The sequence below is a fragment of the Hypanus sabinus genome, unplaced genomic scaffold (genome assembly GCF_030144855.1).
Source record: "Hypanus sabinus isolate sHypSab1 unplaced genomic scaffold, sHypSab1.hap1 scaffold_1456, whole genome shotgun sequence".
In the NCBI taxonomy this organism is placed as follows: domain Eukaryota; kingdom Metazoa; phylum Chordata; class Chondrichthyes; order Myliobatiformes; family Dasyatidae; genus Hypanus; species Hypanus sabinus.
In genome coordinates, this window is record NW_026779530.1 from 28,719 (window position 1) to 43,070 (window position 14,352).

At 44.8% G+C, this 14,352-nt stretch overlaps 1 long non-coding RNA gene across 1 annotated transcript; it reads right to left on the reverse strand.

The window, feature by feature from the left end:
* Nucleotides 1–6: 6 nt before the first annotated feature.
* LOC132386993 (uncharacterized) lies at nt 7–12,356 on the reverse strand. Its single transcript, XR_009509731.1, has 3 exons — nt 12,312–12,356; nt 1,081–1,172; nt 7–19 (listed from the first exon to the last, which is right to left on the reverse strand). It is a non-coding gene; the product is annotated as an uncharacterized LOC132386993 (long non-coding RNA).
* Nucleotides 12,357–14,352: the final 1,996 nt, after the last annotated feature.

Consider the following 14,352-nt stretch of genomic DNA (forward strand, 5'->3'; position numbering starts at 1 on the left):
GTGATTGCGGATTTCAGATCTGTAGTCAAAAAGAACATAAAATAGCAGAGTGTACCATGCGTACGCGGACACGATGCCAATTTAAACCAATCCCAACTTCAGCAACATGGTCAATATCCCTCCATTCCCGACATATTCATGAGAACAAACGCCTCTCAGATGCTACTGAGTATCTGTTTCTATCCCCTCCTTTGGCAGGACATTCCAGACACCGATCACTCTCTGTGGCAAACATGCATCCTAAATCCCCTTTTAACTTTACACTCTAACCTTAAACCTATTCCCTTTGGTATTTGTGGTGAAACTTGTCTGCACACTCACCAGACTCACCACATCAGTCCTGTGATTTGGTTACCAGATGTGTGGACAATTCTAAAATTATCTCTTAACCAACGCGTACCCAGTTACAGGTCAACTTCAACAAATACCTCAACTCATCATTAGCAATCTACCAAATGTGTTGCTACTTTCAGGAAGCTATGCATATCCATCACAAGATACATCCATACATCAATCTTATTAACGGTCACAGCATTCACTCTGAGCATCGCTCGCGAACGTCCAAAGTGCAACTTCTCACATTTGTCTGAATTAACTGTACTTGGTGACTCTCTTCATATTTCTAATTGGATGCTGAACACGTTGACGAAGTCCCAAATTTACTCAACTCCGTCAACTCTGTAATCAACGAATCAGTTCACCCAGTATATCATTTGGTTAAGACATAGCTTATTATTAATTTATTTACATCACACATAACGCATGGCGTATCAGTGATCCTTGTGGACACTGCTAATGACTACCAACCTTATTCAGGAGCTCCATTTCCTTTCACTGAGGTGAAGATTTACATGGTGAGGGGAGCGATTCCGTCATTCCCCTTGTTAGGTCCCTGCGCTGGACCTGGTGAATTGTTCTAGTGCTCAAGGTAAGTTTACCAGGTGGAACAATGACCCCGTTTGATGGTACTTTCTCTCTGCCCCTTTATCTCCCATGTTTATCGTTCTGAACTATTGATGATTTGACTACACGTGTACCATAAGAACAGATTTTTAATGGGAAACAGCCCAGTGAGCATACCTGTGTCCATTCTGAGTCTGACTGCGGTTGGTTGATTGCCGTCTTCTTGTCTGCCGGCCGGGTGGAAGAAAGCACCACCTGCTGGCAATGACCTGAATAACACAAATAAAGGAGTGAGTCAGTTACTCTGCCCTTCATAATTTAAACCACTTTTGTAACGTCACTGCTCACTCTCCTACATTCCAGGGAGCAAATGGAGATTTGGACAAGAACCCCAACTGAACACAAAGTTCAAGAAGGAGAGATGTATTGAAGCTGAAACAGCCAACAGAATTGGGGAAAAAACGAAATCTGTTGTAGAAGATGAGAGAAATCAAAGGAACATTTCATGTAAAATGAGCATAGGAAATGACAAAGAAGGGAAGGACCTTACAGAAGCAAAGGACATCAAAGGGAGTTGGCAGGAACACACAGAAGAATTGTAGAAAGATCCAACAGCGAAGACACCTGCAATGACTCCCTCATCGATACAGTGCCAGGCATTCTGGAAAGTGAAGTTGAATGGGCAATAGAAGATTGCTAGCCTACGCTGGATAATGGAGAAATCGCGAGAATTCGAGAAAAGTATTTATCTATGTTTTATTGACTACTCTAAAGGATTTTTTTTGTTTTTTTTTATAACAGTGTGGACCATAATAAACTATGGCAAATACAAGATCAAGAAGCAACAGTTAGAACTGACCATGGAAAAACAAACTAGTTCAAGATTGGGAAAGGATTACGACAAGGCTGCATACTGCCACCCTGCTTATTTAATCTATGTGCTGAACACATCATGCGGAATGCTGGTCGAGAGGACTCAAAATGTTGGAATCAAAATGACCAGAAAATATGAACAACTTCAGATATGCAGGTGATACGATTCTAATGGCCGAGAGTGAGGAGGATCTGAAGAAGCTTCTAATGAACGTGAAAGAAGAAAGTGGAAAGCCGGCTTCTTGCTCAATATTAAGAAAACCAGCCAGTCCTGTTAACTCCGTGGTAATACATGAAAAGGAAGTGGAAGCAGTGACGGAATTTATCTTCCCCGGTTCAAAGATTTCTAAACATAGTAACAGCAGCCACAGAATCAAACGGGGCTTACTTCTGGGGAGGGCAGCAATGAGAAATTTAGATAAAATTCTGAAGCGCAGAGACATGAATTGTCTACAAAGGACCGTAGAGTCAAGTCTATGGTATTTCCAGATGTGATGTATGGCTGTGAGAGCTGGACTATTAGTCAGGCTGAATACAAAATAATCGACGCCTTTGAACTCGGATGCTGGAGGAATGTGTTAAGAATTCGTTGGACAGCAAGCAGATCCAACAAGTCAATACTTGAAGAAATACAGCCAGCCTGCTCACTGGGAAGCTTGAAAAGCTGAAAAATTTTGGACACCCATAAGATGACAGGATTCCTTGGAGAAGACTGCCATGTTCAGTAAAACAGAAGGTAAAAGAAGCAGAAGATGACAGATGCTACAATGGATAGATAATAACACTCAGGAAATGCCGACGCCCCTGTTGTATCACTGAGAGGCAGTTTCCAACAAAGAGGCCGTACAAGACGCTGGAGGAACTCAGAAGGTTGGGCAGCGTCCGTGGAAACGAACAGTCAACGTTTCGGGCCGAGACCGTTCATCAGCACTGAAGAGGGAGGGGGGCGAAACCCTATAAAGAAATTGGGGGGAGGGTGGGAAGGAGAAGGCTGGAAGGTGCCAGGTGAAAAGCCAGGAAGAGGAAAGATCAAGAGGTTTGGGAGGGAAAGCAGGGAGGGGATAGGCAGGAAAGGTGAAGAAGGAATGTAAGGTGAAAGCACCAGGTAGCAGAAGAAGGCAGAATAATGAGAGCGGTGATAAGCAGCTGGAGGAGGAGGCAGAGTGAAAATGGGATGGGTGAAGTGAGAGGGAAGGAATTACCATTGTCTTCCGTACCATCACTGCCCTTACCAACTCCGGAGACCTTCTATCCTCAGCCAAAAAAGCTCATAATTCCCACACCCCGCACTGCTCGGTTTCACCTCTTCCCCAAGATCCACAAGCCTGACTGTCCCAGTAGACCCACTGTTTCGGTCTGCTCCTGCACCACTGAACTTGTGTCTACCTACCTGGACTCAATTTTGTCACCCATAGTTCAGTCCCTCCCCAACTACATCCGGGATACCTCCCATGCCTTCCACCTCACCGTGCCCTCTGCTACTTTCTGGATAATCGGCCTCACCAGTTCCGCAACATCAGCATACTCCTCCGGTTGTTGGAACTGGAATTCACACTTAATATCTTCTTTTTTGACTCTTCCTACGTTCTGCAGACCAAGGGTGTTACTATGAGCACTCCCATGGGCCCCACCTGGTGGGGCCTTTGGAGCTAACGACTTATTGACGAAACCCATCTCCCCGTTGGTTGGTATGCTAAATTGGCATTTGCTGTCACCAATTAGAGAAGTAAATCACACGTCTCTTCATGAGAGATACCGGGTACGTGCAGTTGCTTAAATCGTCTCAATGTCAACCCAGGAGCGCAAGGGTGACGAAGCTCCCCGAGAGGACGCGCGTGGGCGGGGAGCTGGTGCGCGCGGTAGACGGGGAGACTGTAGAGTCAGTAACAGGGATCGGGAAGCGCGTCCCTCGGTCCCGTACCGCGCTGGCCAGATCACCGAGTGAGTCATGGTCGATCCGCAACCAACAGGGGTACAACATTAACGCACAAATCTCGATGTATGTACTTAATCAATGTAATGTTTCTTGTCAGTTCCACAATAAAATTAATTTGCTAATGTTATATTGGCTTACACTAATTAAACTGTGAGAACTTTTCTAATCAAGACACCAAAAGCGTAAGTGGACCACTCGGCCCTCCGAAACTTCTGCTGATCTGATTTAAACTTTCGTTATGCATTCCCCCATGTTCATCTCGATAACAGTTCAACCCCACTCTTTATAAACAAACTGGGCTTTGAATGGAATAAAGAGAAACTGGAATCACTAGAAACGCTCAGCAGGTAAGGGACAGCTGTGGGGAGAGGAAACATGTTTGCGATTCGGTTTCCTGGCCTTTCGTCAGAATGGATTCAAACATCTCCCAGATTTTTTGTGGAAAATCTTGGGTTGTTCTCCTTGGAGCGGTGAGGACTGGGGGAAGACCAGATAGAGGTTCATAAGAGAATGAAAAATATTGACAGAGTAGACAGGGAGTATCTTCTCTCTGTTTGGAAATGTCTAATACCAGAGACCATGCAATGAAGGTGTGAGGGAGTAAATGCAAGGGAAATGTGTGGATAAGTTGTTCTACTCAGAGAGCACACCTCTGTCCATGATGTACTGTTCCATGTTCTGTTCTATCTTCAGCATCTTGAGTTTCTGTTTGACTCCCACTGGCAGATAGACAGGTGAGAGTGAGGGGGAATTTCCAAATGTGAATTGAGTTTTGAAACCCCGGTCTCTTTCTACTGGTGCAAACACAAAACAGTGTATTTAATCACAGCCTCTCCCTGTGAGGGATGGAATGGGAACTCATTCTCTACTTTGCTTCCAAAGGAACTTCAGAACCAAACATCTGAGCACAGAACAGGAATACTCGCTCAACATCTCAGAAACCCGGACACAATGAGACCCTGAATCATTTTGTCTGAGTCAAAACAAGTGTTGTATCCCAGAATGCAACCTCAGAGGGTCACAGCCCACACCGACAGCCTCGCACATCTTTTCCACATCTCACACTGAGAGATTCACGCTACCAATATCCAGCCCCAGGTGACGTCTGTTTCATTGCAGAAGGAGGAACATCCAGCAGCATCTGTAAAAGCACCAACGTAGACCGAAGCCCAAACACTGACAGTTCCATATTTCTGGAGCTCCCATCCTAAGATTGCATCTCAGGCACAACTCTCTCAGGGCTCTTTGCTGCTGGTAATATGTGGCAGTTTCTCAGCTAATCCCAGCTCAAAAAATTTACACTCCCCTACCAACCCGTGACAGAACTGGAGCCTGATGATCCTTTGTCTAGACAGGGATCAGCCTGGCAACATGGGCATTTGGGACACAAAGAGGGTGTTGATATATTTCAACTTGTCCCCACAGTTATATTGAACACAGTGGTACATTAATTTATTGTTGAGTGTGGTGTAGCCTAGATCAATTAGCAGCCACTTTACCGTCGTGTAAAAGGAACAAAATGTTTTCAACATAAAATTGAAAAGATAGCACTGGAAGCTCAGTACAGGAAATTTTTTTTGTTCTTTCGCTGCAGAAGCGATTGACTGACTGCCAGAAGTTTGACACCCAGAACAGAATTGCATAAATTCAATCCCTACAGTCTTCGTCATTCCATCCCGGACAGTAAATGCTGAAAGCATCCTCGTATCTGAGGCCACTCTCTCTCCACTGAGAGTCAGCAACCAGAGAGTGATAAACACGTTCAACACTCTCTGCAGCTCTGGTGAGCTGTTGCCCTGGTGACGGAGGAAGTGACTCGCAAAGATAACCGAGCGGAGAAACAACAAACTCAGTGTGACACGTTCTCGGTTTCATTGTGACAAAGGTGAACTGAACGTTCAGCCATTTTGTAATGGTGATACTAAAATTTTAGCGTTTGTTATTAGCCTTTCGAGGTATATTCAGTAAATCTCATGGTTGATTCAGCTCTACAGAGATCTCAGCAGTGCAGACGCTGGCCCAAAATAAAAACACATTGTTGGATGCGACAAATATCGATTATGAGTAGAAATCTCAATTTAATTTCGTAGAGCCGTTAGAGCACAGCCACAGGACGGTTAGCCCATCCAGCCCGTGCCATGTTCGGTGTGGTCCCATCCCCCTGTACCCAGACCACAGCCGTCTACACCTCCCTCATCTATTTACCTACCCAAACATCTCTCAAATTCGAAAAGTGAACCTGCATCTCTCATTTATGCTGGGAACTGGTTCCGCCTTCGCACCACCCTCTGAGTGAAGTAGTTCCCCCTGATAACATTAAATGTGTCACGTTTTTCCCTAAATCCATGATCTTACCCAACCTGAGGGGAAAATTCCTACCTGTATTCACCCTATTTATACCATCATAGATTTCTACATCTTTAGCAGGGTGTCCCAAACTGGGGTCTGTGGACTCTTCCTTTAATTGTAGGGGCCAATGGCATAGAAAAATTGGAGCCAAGCTAGAATACCCCCTCATTCTCCCCTATTCCAGGTAATCAAGTCCTAACCTGTTCAACCCATCACTATAATTATTTCCTGAAATACCAGCAATGTCCGTGTAATTTTCCCTGCACTCTTTCACGCTTATCCATATCTGTCCTCCAAGTAGCTGACCAGAACTGCACACAATCCTACATGTTTTGGAATCACGGTGAACTACAACTTTAGCATTAATATCCCAACCCCTCTTCTTAATAGCCTGCGTTATAAAGGTCAATATGCCCAAAACTCTCTTTACGACTCTGGTGCTACCTTAAGAGAATTCTGGATCTGTAACACCCACGCCAGGACAATCAGGTTTAAAACAATTATTTACCCCAAGCAGTAAGCGTAATCAACACGTCTACTCACTAACCCACGCTCCACACCTCACCCACTACTGGTTTAACATTTCCTGACAGTTCTAGACACTCCTGTGCCTAAAGTAATTTAATGGGCAGAAAATCAATATCAGTCTCCATATGTCCACTCTCTCCTGTGCCTAACGTCACTTTATGGACATAGAATCAATGTTTTTAAGCAATCATACTGCATGTAATGTGTTTTGTTTATTATTGTGGTCCCTATCATTTTCTTTCTGTCCTGCTTCGGATACAGAGTAACAATTATTTTGTTCTCCTATACTAGAATGACATTGCCCAATCTTGAATCGTGAACCCTGGGAAAAATACAATGACCAACCACATTATCTGTACTCCCTCCGACAGTGTCAGCTCCTTTCTCCTCTGGAATTAAGATCCAGCTTGGCCAACTTCTTCCCATGAGCCGGCACTTTAGTTTAGACAGCATATTCAGCAATCTCGTCTGCACACTATCCAGACTGATAATATTTTTCCTACAGTAGGGAGAAAACAAATGTACATATCCGCACCAAAAAAATATATGACTACAATATAATGACCACAATCCAGAACTCAATGCCCTAACTAATGAGTGCCAGCATGATTAAAGCCTTCTTTTGCACCCTCAGTACCTACACAACCACTTTCCGTGAACTGTGCTGTTGTACACGCAGCTCGTTCTGTTCCACAACACCCGATGCTCTCCCATTCACTACACCAGTTCCACCCAGTTTGACTGTCCAAAATGCACCCTCTCACTTGCCCAAGTTGAAAACTATTTGCCATTCCTCAGCCCAACTCCAAAACTGACCGAAATGTCTTTCAAATTCATTGTCACCTGTTGCCTTATCAACCAGTCTCCCGAATTCAGTCTCCCTGTGTACTCATGACCGTGTCGTCACCCAGAGCTCTAACCTGCTAATTAAGTTTGTCGACAACACTACATAGATTGGCCTCCTCTCAAGCAACAACGAGGTGGCCAACAGGGAAGAAGTCATCTCTCTGACTCATTAGTGGCAAAGTAACAACCTTCCTCTCAATGTCGCAAAAACAAAGGAGCTGGTTGTGGACTACAGGAGGAATGGAGACAGGCTAACCCCTATTGGTATCAATGGATCTGGGGTTGAGAGGGTGAACAGCTTTAAGTTCCTCGGCATCCACATAACCGAGGATCTCACGTGGTCTGTTCACACCAGCTGTGCGGTGAAAAAGGCACAAAAACACGTCTTTCACCTCAGACGTTTGAGCAAGTTCGGTCTGGGCCTCCAAATCATAAGTAGTTTTTATAAGGGCATAATTGAGATCATCCGGACCGGCTGCATCACTGCCTGGTATGGGAAATGTACCTCCCTTAATCAGAGGACTCTGTAGACAGTGGTGCGGACAGTCCAGCGCATCTGTAGTTGTGAACTTCCCATGATTCAGGATCTTTACAAGGAGAGGTGTATAAAAAGGGCCCGAAGGATCATTGGGGACCAGAGTAACCTCAGCCAGAATCTATTCCAGCTGATACCATCCAAGAAACGGTACTGCAGCATAAAGGCCAGGACCAACAGGTTCCGGGACAGCTTCTTCCACCGGGACTTCAGATTAATTAACTAACGTTAATTTGAGGTAATCCATATTATGTAGACAGTTTAATTTATCTTGAATTATTATAAATTACTTTGACTGCACATTTCACCTTTAGACCGAGACGTTTTGTAAAGAGTTTTACTCCTCATGTATGTGAAGGACGTAAGAAATCAATTCAATTTAATTCAATTCAAACTTGCTGATTGTGCCTTGTACATCCCTATACAAATCAATGGCATGAATAGTGAACTACAGAAGTCTCGACACTGACACACACATCCCACTCGCCACAGGCTTCTATTCGCTAAAACCATCTTTAATCATCTCCCCCTGCTTCTTGTTCTCGATCCCGGTGTGAATCCACCTCGCCAGCGCCCTGTGAATCCCACGTGACCGAACCATCCAGATCAGTTGCCATGCGGGATATTAATACAGACTTTACCAAGGTTCAGATGAACAACATCACTGCTCAACTTCACCCAACTCCCTATTTAACGCTTAAATAACCTCCAAAATACTCGACAGGTGTGATGTTCTATTGGACAGTGTAGTTGGCGATTTCTCCATAACCAATGCCCAACCGCTCAGGATTTCAGCTTCACTGTAGACTGAGGAAATGCCGATCCCAGCTGTCGAATTACCAACCTGGACTGAAGCCCGTATACTGCCAATTCCATATCCTCAGAGTCACCAGCCCAATATCATCACCCATATCATCAAAGACGCTTTGGTGCCGGTGATTTGTCGAGGTGTTCCTGCCATTTCCAATTTGCCGTGACTAAGGTGGAATTGGAACTTAATGACCCTCTGCCGGGGCCGGTGCTCAGGCTGGTTCCCCGGTCTGTATAGAGGATGCGGATACATTTCAGCCTGACCCCAGCAGCTAAACCGAGCTCATTTGATCACAATCTTCCTGCTGTGTGGGATCTTGCCCCACACAGCTGGCTGCCATGTTTCCTGCAGTGTAGCAGGAACAGAATGTAAAATTATAAAGTAGAAACGCTGGGAACTCAGTACATCAGACTACATCTCTGAAAGGAGAAATGGTGGAAGACCCAGTTCCAGAACTGAGACTGTCCAAGACGCTGCCGATCTGCTGAGCGATTCCAGTATTTTCTCCTCCTGACTTTAAATTTCCTGCAGCTGTAGTATTTTCTCCTTCTTCATTTTAATGCACAAATAGTAACTGATTCCCACCCTAAACTGTAATTGCCACCACATCCCTACCAATTTCTTGGGTCCTCAGTCCATTCTGACCCTGGTGTAATACGTTCCATATAGTTAATGCTCACAGCGTCCTTTCCTCCCACTGTCATTACTGACACACCCATCACACTCGTCGCTGGCCTTTATTTGCTAAATCCATCTTCAATCATCACCCTCCGCTTACTGTCATTGGGCTCGATCAAAATACTTACGTATTTGAAAAACTACAAATTGTTTGACAAACATAACATCTCACTGGTTGGTCTAGTCAATGATTTTCCCACAGCCAAAGTCCAATCGTCCCGATCTTCAGAATCACTGCACACTGTGCGAATTTCAATTGCAGCTGTAGAAATAACAATATACTGCCCTATCCATATTCTCAGAGACTCCAGCCCAATATTATAACCTACACAAAAACTGCCCACTGAGGCTTTGCCACCAAAAATTTGCTGTGGTGTTCCTGGCATTTCCGATTCACAAACTAAGGAGAACTGAACCTAATGATCGTCTATACATCTTATTTCAAAATTCCTGCAAAAGAACATTGTTTGTTCGTTCTCTCTCTCTCTCTCTCTCTCTCTCTCTCTCTCTCTCTCTCTCTCTCTCTCTCTCTCTCTCTCTCTCTCTCTCTCTCTCTCTCTCTCTCTCTCTCACTGCACAGATAATAAATGTTGGGGGCGCCGGAAGCTGGTCAACAAATTTGTGTAATGCCACCCCTGCCAGTCTGTTAGTTTTCAGTTCATTCCTACTCTTGTGCAATACATTCCATGCAGTCAATATTCACAGCATCCTTTCCTCCAACTATCACTCAGTTACAGTTGCTCCTGCCATCACTCTCTCTACCACAGAGCGATAGAAATGTGCAACACTTCTTGCAGCTCCGAATGGCTGTTACCTTGGAAACGGAGGAAGTCGCTCACCGCAAACAATTAAGAAAGGAAATAACAAACTCAATATAATATGTTCTGAGTTTCATTGTGACAAAAACTTAGCACTGCAGCCATTTTGTAACGGTGAAACTAAAATTTAATGGCTTAATGGCTGCCTTTACATTGCCTCGTGCTGTATTCAATTAAACATCAATTAACCGAACAAAAAACACAGTTCCTGGAAACTCAGTGAGGTAGAAGTGCAGTATAATACTTCTGAATGAGACAAAGGTTAGAAGAAAGATGTTTGACATGTGTATCCTTGACGTGGTTAGATACAGGCTGGAAGGAATTTGAACAAGATGGCATGGAATGATCAGGTAGAACCAGGAGGGAGAAGGGATCGAGAACAATCACTGACGGTCCTACAGCATTACACAGATACTGAATTAATAGTACATACCACTATATGCATATGATCCTAAAATTTCAAATATATAACAAACAATAAGAACTTTCGCATATACACTTTGCCCCTGAATGCACCATAGAAAGCATCCCATCCCGATACTTCACAGCTTCCTACTACTATTGTTCTTCCTTTGACTGCAGGGAATAGCAGAGAACTGTGGACACCGCTGAGCACATCATAGAAACAAGCCTCCCACCCATGGACTCTCTGTATACTTCCCGCTGCCTCAGCAAATCAGGAACCATAATCAATGAGTCCCAGAACCCTAGACATTCTCAATTCTCAACCTCCCATCCGATCGAAGATAAAATAAAACAGAAAAACATCCCAGCGGGCTCAAGGACTGCTTCCATCCTGCTGTTGTAAGCAAACTGAATCTTCTTCAGCATGCGAAATTCTGCAGATGCTGGAAATTCAAGCAGCACACACAAAATGCTTGTGGAACGCAGCAGGCCAGGCAGCATCTATAGGGAGAAGCTCTGTCGACGTTTCGGGCCGAGACCCTCAGCATGATTAGATGGACTCCTGATCTCACAATGTAACTCCATGTGACATTGCATAATATGCCTACCTGCAGTACACTGTCTCTATAACTATAAAGCTTTGTTACACTCCGTTAATGTATACCTAATATACCAGGGGTGATTGATGAGTTCGTGGCCTAAGGTAGGAGGAGATGACTTATTAATTTCAAACTTTCTGCATAATCACTCAAAAAGCTGAACCGCATGTGCACGTAACGAGAGCTGTATAACTCATCTCCTTCTACCTTAGGCCACGAACGCATCAATCACCCCATGCATTGGACACTTCCTGGAGGTCCAAGATCCGTATGCTCCACAACCGCTGGACTAAGTGTGTAAATGTAGGAGAGGGCTATGTTGAAAAAATAAATGTACTAGGTTTTCGGAAATTTACTCCTTCTCTCTCACCCCTCGTGCTGTTGTGACGTATTGATCTGTGTGGAGGGTATGCACGGCAAGATTTTCATTGTACGTCGGTATTTGGCAATAATAAACCATTCCCCATTTAAACTGTGTGGAAATATTAGACAGTCTGAGTTTCAGCTCGGGAAGTTCGGGAGGGCGATTTCACCAAAGTGCACAAATTTTTGAGGAACAGGCAAATGGAAAAGGCTTAATTCTCGCATTAATACGGTTATGTACCCAAAAACATTCGCTGCACTTCGGCGGGTCGTAACAGTGGAATGGAGTCACGAAACAAAAAATAATTGCCCACACAAAAAGAGGGGACGTCACAAATCTGCCATGTCTGAACTGACTTAAGATAAAACTACTCATACACATGGAGCAGTGTCCCGCAAACGCGATTATTCCGTTTAACCTCCGGCAGCAAGAACACAAACAGCCGAATTTCCCCAGGTACATCAACGGATAAGTGCAGTCCTGGCATTATCACATTACCCGTTCCTAGGACTGAAGCAACAGGGGCTGAGCGGCGGCTCATCTCTGGCGGTTCGATGTGAAGGCCCTACAACCCGGACCGACCCCGGCAGGTTCTCTCCAGCAACCCGGAACAGGTGTGTTAACGGGACTCAAACATGCCCGCTTGAAAGGGCCTCAAATACTCACCGATGGGAACTTGATGTATTTGCCTCGCAGACAGCGATCCTTCCCCCGTCCCCCCGCGACGATACGCTCAACTCAGAGCGGAAAGTTAACCAAGACTGAGCATGCGCAATTTGCGCCGCGCGTCTTCAGAGCTGGGGCGGGGCTTTTAGAGGCGGAGCAAAGGGGTTGGACAAGAGAGCATAGACCATCGACCATGGGGCACAGAGTTGTTCAAAAACTTTAAAATAATAACAATAATAATTATATTCTCCATTTTAATTAGGTGGAAATATTAGACATCCTTGTTTGCGGATTTGAATCCTCTGGAAGGAGGCTTAACTGAAGTGTGCACATTTTAGAGACACACAGATCAATGGAAAGGCTTAATTTTTCCATAAATACGGTTGTACACCGTGAAACATTAAAGCACAACAGCTCGTAGCAGTGAAATGTGTCAAAAAAAAAAAACCACCCACAATGAGAGTGCGTGACAGATTGGATCTCATTGCCTTGACAGAACGGAAGAAAGATTAAAATGCACAACCACGGGAAACAAACCCTCAAATGTTGCAGATCTGCGGTAAAATGGGAAAATTGAGCGGGATGAAGTGACTGGCTAAAGGTCTCCCTCCTAAACTGGTGACTCTGCTGTTCGCCCCTTACACGCTGCATGAACCTCCTGCTGCATTTTCCACATTACTTCATATTTACACCAACTACTTTTTAAAATTATTCCTCTGTATCTTCCTCCTTTCTGCTCCTTTGGTTCAACGATTCATGGGTCTGGCCCCCATACCAGATCGTCATACAGTTTACAACCAGACCGGAAATGTGCAGGTTCTGTTCAAATCAGTTCTATGTTTAGAAACACTAACTTCTATTCGTATTGCCCCCGCCTCACTGGAGAGTAAAAATGTCACATCGCCAAGAGAGAAACTGCAGGATGCGGCCATTCAGCGGATCGAACGATCAACAAGTTGGCCGCTGCGCCCCAATCTCAACCACATGTTTCTGCCCGATCCTCATTTCCTCGATCCCTTCAGTCTCCACACATACCGCCGACCTCTGTTTTATGTGAGGATGATCATGAACCTTTACTGCTTTTACTGGTGGGGATTTACAGACATTCGCCATCCTCGGAGTGGAGACATTACCCCTCATCTCAATTCTGAACAGTCAATTTTTCATTTTTAATTGGTTCAACCGCTGCTGATGTTGTGCATTTCAATGTGTTCTCTACTTCGTCCTCGGGCCTCTAAATTAAAGGCTTATCGCGCTTTATATTTCTTCACATGATGACCCGACCACTCCAGAGATCAGCCTAGTGAATCTTCATTGCATTCCCTCTCACTGATACTCTCTAACCTCTTTGTTATTCCTCTATGGAAAGAAAACTTTCAAAATTCTTGAGGAACTCGGCAGGTTAGGTACTATCTGCAGAAAAGAGTATGCATTCGACATTTCGGACCGAGCCTCTTCGTCAGGACTGAGATGGAAGAAGGGAGATTCCCAAATTAAAAGGTAGTGGGAGCGCAAAGAGGCCTTCTGGAAGGGGATAAGGGAAGCCAGCTGGGTGGGAAGCTGTTGGAGAAGAAAGAATCGTATTGGAGAGGAGAATGGACAGTAAGAGAAAGTGACGGAGGCGGGGGCCCAATGGGAAGTTATAAGAGGTGAGAAGAAGTAAAAGACCAGAATGTGGAATAGGGAAAGGGGGAGAGGTGAAAATTTTGATCACCGGAAGGAGAAATCAGTATTTCTCTTTTTGGGGTCCTCTACTATATCCGGGGTTCCTGGTGTGGCCTCCTGTATATCAATGAACCCCGATGTAGACTGGAGACCGCTTCACCCGAAAAAAAGGGATCTCCCTGTAGACACCCGTTTTACTTCCACTACCCAATAAAATTCCGACATGTCAGTCCCTGGCCTCCTCTACTGTCGTGATAAGGACACACTCAGGTTCGAGGAGCAACACCTTATATTCCTTTGGCTAGCCTTCAAGCCGTCGCCATGAGCAACGATTTCTCGAATATCTGGTAACTGCCCACCCCCTCACTCACCATTC